Below are 14,766 nucleotides of genomic sequence, written 5' to 3' on the forward strand. Positions count from 1 at the left end.
GAAATTTTACAACTACAATTTTACAATTTTACAATTTTATAATTTTACCTTTTAAACTCTTCAAAAGTTGCGAAACAAAACAACGTGAAAACCCAAGCATATTTTGTTACTTGTCGACGTTCTCCCATACAGTCCTAATAGCCAATGTCCGCATTATAATTTAAATGCATAGGGTTGAGTCTTTATAGTCTATAATTTATACGCTCACCCATAGTCGCCAAGTTAAGCTTGATAGATGCGCCTTGGAATTTTTACATTGGCAGGCATCTATTTCTCTAAGGCGAATGAGCAAAGCATTTGCACAAAACGTAATGATTTACAGTTTCATTGCCCAGAGTATTGGAAGCAAGCGCAACGTTCCATTCCCGTGCGCTTCTTGTCCGCCTCAGCTAGATGTCGTTATTCAAATTCTACTTTTCCCTATGCCACCATCGTAGCATTGGATTCCCTTTCGTGTCAGCCTGAATTTTATATTGATCTTTTCAAGAAATAAGGTACTGCGAGAGAAATAAAGAAACAAATCTTAGATGTTTGGTCGTGGTCACTATAGTGACCGCGGCCTTTTGCTTCCGCAGCTTTTGCTTCCTCGGTTGCAAAGAGCTCTCAGTGTTTACTCTGCATGAACCCCAGCAATATCTGCCTGCCACAGCACCTTATCGATCCACACCGCAGATTCCGCTCGTAGAGCGGTCTGAGTTAGGGAGATGAGGCTGTTCGTATTGAATTCACCTCAACGGGGCCCGCACGGCGCATTTCCTGTTACAGGCGGCGGCTCGCAATACCCGTTGATGTACTTCCCGCCAGGCAAAGGTACCCCGCTTGGCCGACGGATGGCGCCACCGCATCGGCGGACTTGCAGTGCGCGACCTCAGCTCGTGTTCCGGCGCATGTCCACCCCCTTAAGTATGCACTGATGAACTACCAGGGCCCTCTGGCCCTGTGGGTCAGCTTCCAGTGCGGAGATAACGCGGCGAGTAGCTTTGTGAGCGACCCCCACATCTGCGGAAGCTGGCCGCCAGCGCGGCGAACTGATTCAGCCGATTTTGCAAGCCTGGAATAGGGTTAACTTTTTCGTTAATTGGCCAGGCTTCTTTCCGCTGCGTTGGACCTGTCCAGTTCGAGGGGACACCAGTCCTGGCTACAACTTTTAAGGTCCCACCACCACGATGTTTGTGGGCCTACCCGCGTCCGCAAAGGTGTCTTCGCGAAGACTTCTTGTAACGTTGCTAACATTAGGAATGACATGTCGCTCAACAAGGGCGTTCTTATTGTTTCTCCAGAATAGTGTCTCGACAGCGCACTGCAAACTCCCAGTAAAATGTCTGTCACACCCGATTGTGTGTTTTGTGTGTGTGTGTATGTTCGAACAGTCGTATATGTGAAATATCTTTTCATGTCCCCTTCACCCCAATCCAGAGAAGCAACTCGGGTGGCCAGTCTGGCTGAGATGGCCAGCTGAGAAAGAGCACTCTATCTCTCCCTCCCTCCCTCACTCTCTCTATCTATCTATCTCTCCATCTCTCCCCCTGTCTCGCACATATCTCTCCTGGCTTTCCTCCAAGCGCTTCGGACATAACCCCGTAAGAAATAGCAGGGTCCCGCGGCTAAGAATCAGGAAGAGGAGTTAGTCGTAGGGATTACGGCATGATATATGGACGATGTCCGTTCGGCGGCGATTCGGCGAAGGCGATAGCGCCGCTGCGGATTACCTCGCTGGTCACGTCCGAGACTTGGCACAATACACGGTACGGGCCGGTGTTGCAGGAAAGAAGCTTGTGAGACAGTTCCGGTTTGCAACTGCGGGGAGGGGGCATAACAAGATGGGTGTTCCAGCGAAATATCTTTTGCTGCGGTGGCAGCGATTGCACCGTGTGTTCTCGGTCACTGACAGTTTAGTCCGGGTGACCTGGAGTTTGGGTTGGCCTTACGTAGTACCACCATTGGCATATTTTATTCGAGTTTTGAAGGAAGCAGCAATCTCTCCATTGGGAATGCTGTGTCCCTCTTATAGAGACGATAGAAAGGGGAGTAGCCCGTAGCATCCTGTCGCGAGAGGGACATAAGTTAACGCTTGGTTGCAATTGTTGTGTATACTGCATGACAGAAGCAGACACACGCCGTCACATGCAACAAACACAAACCGAGAACCCTTACCACGCCCCCCAAAATCTTTGCACAAGGAGAACACATTGCGCATACAGGTTCCTTCCCGCCAGGTCAAGCACTTGCCCAACACGAATTGCGCACACCGTGCATATAGCCACAATTAATCCGTGCTTTTCTCTCTGCAAACACGTGCGGCAGCATTGCTACTCTGACAGTACGCAGGTGCCTTGCGCCTCTTGACGACGACGACGGAGAGATTACACCCAAGAAATCAACCTCGCATGTACTAGCTAGGCGGCAAATGTCGTCAAAATAATAGTCTTCGTCCCCCCCTCTCCTAAAACATGTTACCGTCTCCTTTCTGCACTTACAACGCTAAAGCTGTTCCCCTTCCATCTCGCCTTCCAAAGGTAAGGCAGTATTTTCTCAATTCTATTCCTTTTTTTTTCGCTCGCGCCACTTCCCAGGCATCCGTTGGAGCAGCAGCAACTTGTTTTGTCTTTCATGAGTGGTTATTTTTTTAGTAGTGAAAATAAATAAAGTTGCTTCGGTCGGTTATGTGCTAACGTTGGACAGCAAACAAACATTAGGTTTCTAAATTAAGCGCTGCGTAAAGTAAACCAATGTGGCCCCCATACTAGTGGTTTTAGTATTTTGGAACTCTCCTGTCTATATTTAATTCTTGCTGAACATTTGATTCAGCTGCCCCATAGTTATTATCATAATTATCATAATCCGTCATCATCCCCACTGCAGCGCCCATCACCATTATTGTCTCTGATTCGCTATCATCACTATCTTCCGCTCTGGTCTAGGAAGAACGGAGCGGCTCACACAGATAATTCAGAGCCCCGTCACAGCGAGACGTGTGGTTCTGGTGCCGCCTCTCTTTTGCGTAGCATGCGTTCTAGAAAATGTATGTCGGGTGTCGCGGGGCAAACGGACCGACAGACCGATCCAAACTTTTTTGCATTCGGGTGCCCCACAAAAGACCACCGTGATTCTTCACAGACGATATAAAGCAAAAACGATACCAATTCGGCGTAAATTTACCGAAATGCAAATGGTAGGTCACCCGAGCCGCTGGTCTTCCTTGCGTCATCATCACCATAATCATAACCAGCCTATGTACGCTAACTGCAGGGCAAAGGCCTCTCCCATTAGTTTCCAGTTACCCCTGTGCTGGGCTAAGTGCGACCAATTTATCTCCGCAAATTTCTTGATCTCATCTGCCCATCTAACTTTCTGCCGCCCCCTGCAACGCTTGCCTTCTCTAGGGATCCACTCTGTTACCCTTAATGCCCAACGGTTATCTTGCCTTCGCATTACATGCCCTGCCCACGTCCATTTCCTCTTCTAAATGTCTATATGTCCTTAACACGCGTTTGTTCCCTGACCCATTCCGCTATCTTCTTGTCCGTTAATGTTACACCTATTATCTTCGTTCCATTTATGGCTGAGTCGTTCTCAATTTAAGTTGAACTCCCTTAGTGAGCCTCCAAGTTTCTACCGCGTAGGTGAGTACCGGTAAGATGCAGCTGTCATACACTTTCTTCTTCAGGTATAATGGTAGGCTGCCATTCATTATCTGAAAATGCCTGCCATATGCACTCCAACCCATTGTTATCCTTCTGATTATATCTGCCTCATGGTTGGGATCCGGGGTCACAAATTGGCCTAAGTAGATATATTGGTTTACCACTGCCACTGCCTCGCCTCCTCTCTGAAACGGCTGTGCTGTCCCGAGGTTATTGATCATTACTTTGGTTTTATGCATATTAATTTTGAGGCCCATGGTTCTACTCTGTTTGTCCAGTGGCTACCTCGCCTTCAGGAAAAACACGCGCAAAGATGCCACTTGGTTCAACAGTCAAGAAAACCTCGGCAGTGACTACTACATCGTCGTGATTGGGGTCGAATCCAGTTTCACTAAATACCCGTACGGTAAGAAACTCCACCTTATTAATTGGGACGCCTTCCGCAAAATACGGGCCGCCGAACGTACCTCATCTGACGTTGCGGGCAGCCCTGCCATCGAGGAGATATCTGACATTCGGGAATGGACAGAACAACTCTGCAGGGATGCCAAACAGGCTACTAAAGAAATACCGGCAGATGCAGGCCTTTATCAAGCCGATGCAAAGATCCTGCGGCGTTTGCAGCGGAGTTTGCACCAGCGGAGTTTGCACCAGAGACTTCGGAAACAAAAGCTAAATCGCAACCTGAGGCGGCGCCTCACTACTCTCAATCGCGATATTGAAGATTACACAAGTCAACTAACACGTCAAAATTGACACAGCACGTGTGATCGAATGGAATATGAAATTGGACTGTCAAAGGCCTGGAATATTCTACGCTGTCTCATCGACCCCAACAATAGTAAAACCACACAGAAAAACAACCTCAACATACTTCTACACAACTTTAAGGGTTCCGACACCGAGCTGATTAAGACAATTAAGGATAGATACTTCGGAGACTCCGCACGTGAGGTCCTCCCTCGCTACACGGGACAGGAAAATGACCTCCTTGATCGACCCATCACGGTCAGCGAAGTACGAGGGGCCATCGTAACCCTGCGAACCCGCTCGTCGCCAGGTTCAAATGGCATCACAAATAAAATGCTCCGAAATCTGGACGATAAATCAATTGAAGCCCTCACCCGCTTTATGAACGTGTGCTGGCAGCGGGGCCAAATACCCGACATTTGGAAAATGGCAAATGTGATTATGATTCCCAAACCAGGCAAGAAACTTCAGCTCGAAAACCTCAGACCGATTTCGCTCACATCTTGTGTAGGGAAATTAATGGAGCACGTCATACTCAACAGGCTCAACAGCTACATAGAGGACAACGGTCTTTTTCCGCGCACGATGATCCGCTTTCGACCAAAACTCTCTGCGCAAGACGTGATGCTTCGCCTCAAATATGACGTCATAGACGGGGCGCGCTGCTCACCACTTGACACTAGAGCAATTGTGGGTCTTGACCTCACAAAGGCCTTTGACCACGTCAAACACTCGTCTATACTCACGAAGCTGAGCAAACTCGGTGTCGGGACAAGAGTCTACGAGTACATCAGCAACTTTCTTTCAGACTGCACAGCTACTCTCGCTGTAGGGAGAATGGAATCCGATGCGATAAAGCTAGGGAACAGGGGGACGCCCCAAGGCTCTGTCCTGTCCCCTTTTCTCTTCAACGTCGCCATGATTGGTCTTCCTGAAATTTTAAACCGAATTTACAGCCTTCAACATAGCCTTTACGCAGACGATGTTACGCTCTGGGTCTCCGGAGGCAGTGACGGCCACATTCAGGACACGCTACAACAGGCAATCGAAGCAGTCGAAGATTACGTCGGCCCTCGCGGTCTCAGCTGCTCTCCGCAAAAATCGGAGCTTTTACTATATCGACCAACCAGTCGAGGGCGGCGCACAGATAAGACCCCTCCGGAAGTCCATCACTTCGCTGGTGGTGGAACCCAACGCATCCCCATAGTCACAAGCATACGGGTTCTTGGCCTTCGCATACAGCAGAACGGACACAATTCCGAAACCATCCTTGCTCTCAAAAAGAAGGTCTCTCAAATCGCCCGACTCATCTCCCGTATTGCAAACCGCCATCACGGCATGAAGGAACTCAATCTAGTAAGATTAGTTGAAACTTTTGTTCTAAGCAGGATAACGTATGTCACTCCGTTCTTATACCTTAAAAAGGACGAAGAACACAAAATCGACGCTCTCATTAGGCGAGCTTACAAGCAAGCTATCGGGATACCGCTTACCGCATCGACCGAACGCTTCGAGGCACTTGGGCTACACAATACGCTAAGCGAACTCATCGAAGCACAACGCTTAGCGCAACGATAACGACCTACGTACAGCGCGACTGGACGGCACATCCTCGACTCTATTGGCATCACTTACCCGAGTACTGCCCCATCCAAGGTCTCACTTCACCCAGCCATAAGACAAGGCATATCCATACCATCCATTCCAAAAAACATGGACCCGTGCCCAATCTGGAACGAAGACACGCGCGGGCCAAAGCCCTCCACAAACAGTACGAAAAATCAGAGAACGTGGCATACGTGGACGCAGCCGATTGTGAAGGCCGCGACGCCATGGCATTCGTGGTAGTCGATCGGCAGGGAAATTTCTTAGCTTCCAGCTCGATTCGCACAAAGGAACCGGAAGTGGGAGAAGAGGCGGCCATAGCACTGGCAATGACGGCCTCCGCAAATATCAAATATGTCATCAGTGATTCTAAATCTGCCATTATAAATTTTTTGAGAAGGCGGATCCCCCCAGACGCGTCTGCAATTCTCACATCTGGCTTCCGTCGCGATGCGCGGACCGGCAAAATCTACCTGATATGGGCATCTGCCCACTCCGGCCTGGCCGGGAACGAGTGCGCGCACGATGCTGCTCGAGGATTCACCGACCGAGCTGACATCGACCCTAACACCCCATTCGCCCATTCGCTCCGATGGTCGGGTAGGGATCGGCTCGTGTCCTACAGGGACATACAAAGTCACTATCGTCGGGAACGGGCCCGTTTCCCCCACCCCCCCTCCCCCGCTCACCCGTCACTCAAGAGGCAATCCGTCGTATGGCGGCTACTTCAAACGAACTCATATCCAAACCCGGTTATGTATAGCTACTGCTATCCACGGCAACATTCGGATAAATGCCATAAATGTAAAGAAAGGGCAGATATAGGACATATGCTATGGGCCTGCCCGCAGGCAGCTATACCCGCACGCAGAATCACTCGGGCGGAGCAATGGGAGACCGTGTTGCTCAGCCACGACCCAGCGGATCAAGTCTGGGCCGCCCAGCTTGCCGAAGACGCTGCTAGAGCCCAAGGGCTTTTGGCCGAAACCTAGGATCACCAGCCTCTCCCAATAAAGTTATTTCTCTCTCTCTCTCCAGTGCAGAAAGCATGCTTTGAAATTCGTCCCCCGAGTTACTTAGCAAGGCAACGTCATCATAAAATCTGAGGTTACTGAGGTATTCTCCATTAACCCTTACTCCCACCTGTTTCTAATCCAACGTTCTGAATACTTCTTATAAACATGCTGTTAATAACATTGGAGAGATTGTGTCTCCTTGTCTGACGCCCTTCCTTATAGGTATTTTACTGCTCTCCTTATGGAGGATGATGGTAGCTGCGGACCAATTGTAGATATTCTCAAGTATTCTTACATAATGCTCATCTACCCCCTGGTTCCGTAATGCCTGAATGACTACTTAGGTTTCGACCGAGTCAAATGCGTTCTCATAATCAATGAAGGCTATATATAGGGGTTCAATATACTCAGCGCACTTCTCTATCACCTGATTGATCGTTTGAATATGGTCCATTGTCGAATAGCCTTTATGGAAACCAGTTTATTCTTGAGGTTGACTGAAATCTAAGGTTGCAGAAATTCTGTTAGTGATTACCTTGGTAAGTATCTTGTAGACGACTGAGAGTAAGCTGATCGGCCTGTAATTTTCCAAGTCTTTCATGTCACCTTTCTTATGTATTAGGATGATGTTCGCGTTCTTCCAAGATTCCGGTACACGTGTGGTCATTAGTCATCCTGAACCATTTTTGTTTTTTTTCTGAAGCCCTATCTGCTGCCGCGGTGCCCTGCAATTTTCTTCCGTACTTGTACGATTTCTTTATTATAGTCGTTGCGCGCACTAATCAAAATGCCTTTCGATTTGCCAGAGTTCTTCAGTATGCATTCCTTGTATTTCAAGTCACAAAATTTCATTACTACCACCTTAATTTCTTCCAATTATTCTCCGTCAGTGAGATGGATTTTCTCAATTGTTGTAGCCTGGACGCCGAGTGTTTTCTGAAACATGTTTTCTAAAACAACCACCTTCAAGTCCGCCTCAGTCTTTGATTGTTATAGGGGCGCCGAAATCTAATAGACTGTTTTTTCTACATCACTTTTGATAATTATAGTTCTGCCTGCCGCTGCAGAACAGATTCAATGTGCTCAATCCGGACAGTTGTTTCTTAAATTAGCGCGAGAGATAGTGCAAGTTTGTCGGTGTAAATGTTCAGAGCTGCTATAATAGTTTTAGCAACTTGGCTTGTTCCTCTTGACTTTTTATGATTTGCTTCGACATTTCCTTAAAATCTAGTCTCGGGTTTTCGTCTATACATGAGTTCGTTCGACATCAATAGACATATATACAGACCAACAATCAGCAGCAATAGCATATGTTCCAGGGTACGGCCGAATCAACAAAAGTCAGTCGTCATAACGGTACGTAACAGTTCCTTTCCGGGATATAACCTGCCAAACAATCAGGAGCGGGTTCAGCGTGCTGTTGACGGTAGAGTATCCGTGCCTTCTGAAGAACTCCATGTCGGCCCGCTTCTTCATTGAACACTGTTTCTGTAGATGACGTTACCCCGTCGGTAGCCAGCCAGCGAACCGTAGTTCGACGGTCCCGTATCGATGAACGAACGCGGACGCTATCTCTTCATTTCTGGTGCTCCTCCCTGAAGTTGTAGGCGAACCCACGGTAAGGCCTGCAAAACAAGCAACAGCGGTTTCACAATACTGTTACCGACAGACGTGCCAAGATGTTAGCAGTTGGGGCACTTTCTTAATTTTGGTGTTTCCGGGAACAGCGTTAAGTTTTGTGCAACGAGCGTGCTTTTATATAAGCACACCTTCTTCACAGAACTGTCTATTAGTTTCGTCTCTTCAACGGCTGCTTGGTTTTTCGAACCCACGAACGATTTGCCCGATAATATCGCTTCCATATCAAACCATGCCTCCTTCCGCCACCGTGTAACCAGTCATTTCCTAGGTTTGCTTCCTTAAATTGTTTACTCTCTTTTTGTTGCTGGCGTATTTTTGTGAAGTATTTTGTTAAGTTGTACTGTGTATGCACTGCGTCTTATAATCTAAAGTTACGCCTTGGCAGTATACTGTGTCGTTGTGTTTTTGTACCTTGTGTTCGCAATGCAAGGTTAGCCTCACCTTGTACATATTATGCTTACTTGCTCTTGTCTTGCTTTTATTGTTTTTTGCCTCCCCTTACGCTATGCCCCTACGGGGCCCTGTAAGGTTCTTGTAAATAAATAAATACATAAGGGGGAGCGAGGACATCAAGAGGTCGTTGCATTAAAAGTATCTCGAGATGCATAGCTTTAGTGGAACCTCACTAGGTTTTATAGCCCAGGGAGACATTTTCTAGCCTCTGGTTCACACAAGGTGTATGTAAACTGGGGTCCTTAACACATGTGCTCTTTTACGAAACTGCAGTCTGTCCCTATCGTAAGCACAGAAGAGTATAAATATTTGCTCTTGTGCTGAGTTTGACGGAACCGTTGGAAACTACACGCTACAAATCATCAAGGTGTCAAAACAACACGCGACAGAATACCACGCGACACTACTGCTCAGCGATAAAACAGCAGCCGACAAAACAGCATAGCAACACAACAGAGCGACAAAACAGCGAAACGTGAAAAAAGTACGCGACAAAGAGCACACCGCAAGAGAAAAGGCGTAAATGAAGTTGCATCATGGCGGCCATCTTGTATGGAAACAGTCGGCCTTGATTTTTACCCAACCGGCGAAACCGCTTCGGTTCAGTGACTAGCTGGGGTCACTGTAAAAATGAGCAGTGACTCTATTCTAGTCAGTAAACAGAAGCGCTTGGTTGGCCCGGTTGGTACAGTACAGATTTTTCGCAGTAAAGATTGTAGTATAGTACAGTACTACAGTACAAGTAGTAGAGATTTTACAGATCTGTACAGATTCTACAGGTCCAGAGATCTGTACAAGTAGTACAGATCCGTGGAGGACGGCTTTGTACTCTGGGGCCGCTCGGCGTCTGCAACGGGGCAACCATTCTTATCTTACCCAACTCCGAAATCGCTTCCGGTAAATCACTGGTCAGCGTCACTGTAATTAATTAACCGCGATTATGGATTGCCGAGGAGCGGAAAGAGCTTGGCCGGTAACCGGTTGGTTTAAAAGCAAAACGGACGGCCCGATCCTTCAAGGAAGCACTCTGACTTTATTTTTCCCAGCCGACCAAACCGCTTCTGCTCGCTGACTACCCAGAGTTGCTGTAATTATTGATAGAGCACACGTTAAACCCAAATAATTACCACTGTAGGTGTTCCATAAAGGCGTGCTCTTTTATTGTGCAGTTTTGTCGCTGTGCTTTTCTGTCACGTGATGTTTTGACGCTGTGCTCTTTTGTCGCGAACCGTTCTGTCACCACCGGAAGTTTGATTACAAACTGTGCAAATTTAGCAGGCGTAACACGCATGGTTTTCCCTTTTTAAGGAAGACAATATCCCAGAGTTAGTAAAATTGGGATAGTGTGCAGATTTCTCTTCTGGAGCTTTCCAGGTATAGCCTGAAATCGCCTGTGTGTAGTTATACTCCCGAACATGAAGAACTTACATGCTCAATCTTCTCAACACGCAAAAATATGTCAAATTGCGGAGAACTACAGTTACTGCACATAAAGTCTCTCCTTGTACTCGCTAATTAGAAGGCGTTTCTTGTATTGTTAAAGTAAGTAAAACAAGCATTACCGCCATCAACATTTTTTTTTACAAACCGCCCACTTATGATATTGCCCCGGCTGAATGTTGGAATAATGTCAATGCATTTGCCAAAATCTTTTCTCGCAGTAAATAGTGCATAGTTGCAAAAATAATTTTTAAGTACTTAAAACTGAGGCAACTCCTTCGTGGTTGCACCTGCGCGAAAAAAATTACTCTGAACGAAGCGGGAGTCAATAGACGAATACACCGAAAACCAGCTGTAACACTGTCAAACATGCCCATTTTAGTACATTTCAGGAGTACAAAATACTGCGCATCAACGACAAGACCACTGCAAAGGGGAAGGGATGGGTGTTTTTCTACTCTTGAAATGCAGTGCCAACAAGCCCAACAACACGCTGTACTGAGGTTTATTTACTTGCACTTAAGCCGAGTGCATACAGCTTCCCCGAATGACACTTTCGCTGCGCGCTGATAAACGACGAAATAAAGGGACCTTGACCATGACGTCCGTGACAAAAGTTGGCATAAATATTTCGCAAAATTACTTGAAATTTCCCTCTTTATTCCATTGGAAATAATGCACACGCTATGTTGTGTTTGCATTGTTCAACACCGCAATCGGTGCCTCTCGCAAGTTCACACAAAAGTCGGTCCAGACGGTGACTCAAGACCGGCGGTCATATCTTCGCGGCTTTTAGCTGCGCAGCGAACCACAGCAGCATTATCATTTGGGAAAATTAGAAGAGACCGTGGATTATACCAGAAAAGGGTGATATGGGAACACAACCACAAAGCCAAAACAAACCATCCACCCGAACGCCGCCGGGAATGGCCGCCATGGAGCAACAACCCACCATGCGGCGCTGGTGCATCGTTGGGCGAGAGAACATTTATTTTTCGTCGCTTCTTCGCTATTTATAGCACTAAACGACAATGTATAAATTATCACTCTTACCATTACTTATATACATCTATACGGTCGTTGTTGTGTTATTTATCCCAATTTTCAGACCCCTGCTGACGAGACAACTCACTCGCAGAGCCAGCCCGGGTAAAGTGTGTTTCGGGAACACACCCAGCTTTAAGTGCATTCTTTGGAAATAGTCATTCGTGCTTGCCCTTAGCTACCCCGAAATGACATTTTAGCCGAGTGCACTGCGTGGAAGGGCAATTAAATAGGCATGTTTCACAGGGGTATTAGTCTGGATTGGGTTCCTGCCTGCTCTTCGATTGGGTGCAGTGTTTTTTCTTGCGTTTATGAAGCCATAGCGTTAAGCGCTAACTATTCATAAAATGCACTTGGAGCTTAACTCCTATCGAACAGATCAAACTCTGAAAGCAGTTTAACAAAGAAGTCCCTTTTATCAATTTCCACGCCGAGTGAGATCCCAAAATAACAAAGTGCGCTAATGTCGCTTAAAATTAAGAAGAATACAATAGGAAGTGCCGACTCAGAATAAGTTTAGGTCCTGTTCTTTTTCAAAATTTTCTACCGGCTTCCGCTGTATTTATCTCGTTGATTGATCGATTCCGTTCAATTTATTTTAAATCAGCAAGTGTGGAGTTCGCAGACTTACACAGTTAGAGGCGTCTTTATTCAAGATGTCTTAGATATGTGAGGTTCGCACTGCTTTCTATGCCGACATGAGCTTGCTAGATGTGGCCGAGCGTGTCAGCAACTACAGCCACTACGGTGTGATAGTGTTGCGAAGCATAGAGGGTAAATGTACTTTCCCAGGGTAATTAAAATACATTAGTATTTACTTTTTTCAATCTGGTCGGAAGGTACGTTTAATAATAAATTACTGGTCATGTAAGGTACCTGCATTAGAATTAGAATTATATTGCAAAATATTAAGACTACTTTTCAGTTACTATTCAGTTTAGACACACACACACACACAAACAAATTGCATGATTCAATGTTAGTAAAAAATCCTTTTATTACACCGAAGCAGCCATTGAGCATCGAGGTTGCCGTCAGAAGGGCTGCCCGCTTCAAAGAAAGAGTGTCCCGCAAAAAGGGAAGCGTAAAATGGGGAAAGCAGAAAAAATAAACAACAACAACAACAAACAGAAATGTAAAACGTTTCGGAAGACAAACGCTGATACAACGCAAAAAACATTGGGACGAACCTTTACTACACATAACTTTGCGCTCGCTCTGTTTATTTTTGCTCGCTAAAATTGCGGTGATTGTGCAATTTTAGCGAGAACATACACCGAACTCCCTCGTGCTTGGAGTGTAGCTTGCGACATAAAACTAATTATTAGAGGGCATAGTTGTTCATAGGCAGAGTTACTGGCCTCATCCGTTTCCTCCCTTGCCCAATGGACCAATATTTCAAGGGAGGGAAACTTTGACACCCGCCATGATGATGAGTATCCTCAGAGATTCGGACGAAGGACTCGGGCGTCAGCTAAGGATGATGATAATGTACAGATGAAAGCGGAGCTTTGTTATCAGTCCAGAGTCCTCCCACCAGGAGTGGTATCGTATACGTTAATCGCTGGAATGGTCAAAGGCACTCCAATATTTATTAATATGTCCTAACGGTTTTATTAGATGCGACGCTGAGAGGAGCATCTCTTGCCCGCGGCCCTGTCCTTCCTGCGTCGTCGTTGTCCGCGTCCGCACAGCTGCGTCTCTCCTCCGCTGACCCCCTCTCCTCTCTCCGATAGCGAACGATCTCGCCCAACATCGGCGGGTGCGTGGCGCAGCGCACTCTCACTCCGCCGGTGGGCGGCGCTGGTGCGTATATGCAGTACTCTGTCTCTCCGCGGTCTCATCTTCTTCGGGTGCGCTGCGCCCGCATCCCCTCGCGTGGAACCCAACAATGTGATTGAAACGCAATTCACGTTCACGACGCGTTTCACGCAATTCGACTAATCGACCCAACGGAAACACCCAACGGAACCCCCTTCAGCGTCGCATCACACCAGGGTTCCCGCGATGGGAGGTGGGCGTAATTTTTTATTAAGTGGCTTTATTCGTTTTAAGGCTTTCTAATAAAATTCCCGAAAGCCTAGGGCCTCAAAGACCAACATACGTAGAGGTGTTCTCGCGGATATGAATAACGGGAAATACTGTTTCCGCACGCTCCGACAATACCCACTCCAGTGTTTCAACAATTTGTTTCTCGTCCAGAGTTTCATCTTCCGCATTTCCCGCACGTACATCATTGCGATCTGTATTTGTACGCACTGCATTTTTATCACATGAATTGAAGCGATAGAGGGTGTACCGTTAGCACTTGGTACTTTGTTGTTCCTTTTTTTGCGTTTACAAAGAGTCAATGTATGGCCGGACGCGTGTTCGGGCGGACAAGTCCAGTGCGGAAGCGTGCCGTTTGGGCATACTATTACGTAGGACTGAGAATAGCGAGGCCCCGCATTACATTTATTGTATTGTTGTGGTCGGTAAAGTCAGCATTATATAACCACTGCTGGCACAGCAAATAAATTTCCTAACCCTTGAGTTTTGATTTTTCTTCTCCGTTGTTTTTGTGTGCGAGTTTGTCGCAATTCATGGTTGTTACTCGCTCATTATTTCAAGAAAATCGATTTTGTAGCGTTGGTCAGAAATCGCTCTTTTGATGGTTTTTTATATGTGCTTAAAAGAAGATGACTGTTGAACAGGTAGTGCGAAAAAGTCTTGCCCGGTTGATTTCCGTTTTACTGTTTTTTTTGTAATTTTCGCCCTTACGGCTGCTTGTTATGGGCGCCAAAACATCTTTGCTCTCGTATCGACCACTCAGCCAACTGGCTGCGTCCCCAAGAGGACAGGGTCGGAGAAAACGATGATAGGAAATGTTTGAAGTAACACAGGAATCCTTCTAAGCAAACAAAGAGATGAAGGAGCTTGCCCAGACAAAGTAGTAGAGATTCGGAAAGCAGTTAAGGGGAACGTTAGCCTTGCGTCAGCACTGCAGTCGGTGGTCGGTACATTTTGTGTTTATCTTTGAACGTGGATTTAAGGAATCGTCCTATCTGAAATATTGACGACGATTTTATTTTCTAGCGGTTGCGTAGCGTAGGAATCGTAATAGGATTCGGATTATGGCGGCAACGTTTGAACGTATATTCAGGTGCAGGGTAATAGTGGCTTTGTCGCAACTT

The sequence above is a fragment of the Haemaphysalis longicornis genome, unplaced genomic scaffold (genome assembly GCF_048455015.1).
Source record: "Haemaphysalis longicornis isolate Haplotype H1 unplaced genomic scaffold, Haemaphysalis longicornis Haplotype H1 scaffold_9, whole genome shotgun sequence".
Classification (NCBI taxonomy): domain Eukaryota; kingdom Metazoa; phylum Arthropoda; class Arachnida; order Ixodida; family Ixodidae; genus Haemaphysalis; species Haemaphysalis longicornis.